At 43.1% G+C, this 1,405-nt stretch overlaps 1 pseudogene; it reads right to left on the bottom strand.

The window, feature by feature from the left end:
* Nucleotides 1–316: 316 nt before the first annotated feature.
* On the bottom strand, nt 317–1,004 carry LOC123789546 (protein Mis18-beta pseudogene; annotated as a pseudogene).
* Between the last annotated feature and the right edge of the window lie 401 nt (nt 1,005–1,405).

The following is a 1,405-nucleotide window of genomic DNA, read 5'->3' as shown; positions in this document are numbered from 1 at the left end:
AGCATTCACAGGACATGGCCTCTTAACCTAAATTTGCAGTAAAAGATGTTTTCAGAAATAAGTACTTATGAAAATGACAAGCTAAAATAAGTTCTTAAGACAAACAGCTACAAAACCTGGACAGAAGGCTCCTTAGTTTCTCATCTTCTAGAAACAGCTTCATAAACCATTTAGGAAATCAGCCTAGAGGTAATCATAATAAACCACATTTCTCATCCATTCTTGAAGCCAATCTTTCTTGAGAATTGATCAAACAGCACCTGTTGTTGAAGATAGTGATAAGTCCTGACCATGATACTTAAGCCTTGATTCTGGATCAGTTTTCTGGCTTGGGCTGGTCAGGAGTTACTTCCTTCAGAATCTTCATCCATGAATTTAAGCGAGTAGGCGTTAATATTATCTTCTCTTTCAGGCTCTGCAATCTTTTCTGGTAGAAAGAAGTTGTGAATATCCATCTCAGATGCATTTGCTGTAGCTTTTGTTTTTAAGAGATAGCACACCATTTTGTCACCGGAAGGACAGAAGTGACCTCTGAAGGCAGCCAGGGCGGCAAGGGTAGAATACAAATGGAAACCAATGGCAATCCCATAGGAAGTACAGAATAAAAAGTTGCAAGTGCTGCCTTTGAACAAACCTTCAATCCCAACTAGGAAGGGAGCTTCCCAAACCACGTTATTTGTGACTCTGGATTAGACCACAGACCTGACGGACCATGATGTGTCCCATGCTACATGCACAGAGTCAGTGAGCACAGTGTGGCCCTGTGTGCATTGACACCTCTCGGGCGGCAGGCACAGACTGCAGCTCTGCAGGCCAGATAGCAACTCCTCGCCCCCCAGGCCTGCGGGGCAAAGCAGCGAGGACCCATTCACCCCGTGCATGTCACACTCCATAGAAGTTGTACAAGAAAGTTCACCAGTTGCCTTCGTAGCGCCATCAGAAATGTCACCACGTCACAGCTTTGCTTGGTGCAAGCAATGACGTCTTGGGGGAGCTGCCATCTTCCTGCAGCCCATGCCCCCGTTTTGAACACCTAGATGTGTTTCTTTTTTAATTTTCCATAGATTCCTACACTTCCAAAATTTCTTTCAGTTGTTGATTTTTAATTTAACAGCGCTGGATCAGAAAACATACTTTGTACAATTTTTATTTGCCAGTTATGCCTTGACAAAGTTGGAAAAAAATTATAGGAAGGCATGACAACAATGACTGATCACATTTTTAAAAGTTCATAAAGAGATAGAAATTACTTTCAAAGTTCAGTCAGTTTTTGTTGCTTTTGCTTTCTGCTGAGTTTTTGGATGTCTCCCCTGAGCATTCTCTAGGCCTCACACTGAGCCAGGGGCCAGCACAATAACTAGACCCTTTCTCGTCTCTCTTGGGAATGTGCACAGCCTTTTACTGG

The sequence above is a fragment of the Ursus americanus genome, chromosome 8, assembly GCF_024610735.1.
Source record: "Ursus americanus isolate L20-20 chromosome 8, mUrsAme1.1.p, whole genome shotgun sequence".
NCBI lineage: Eukaryota > Metazoa > Chordata > Mammalia > Carnivora > Ursidae > Ursus > Ursus americanus.
This window is presented reverse-complemented; position numbering and strand designations above follow the sequence as displayed.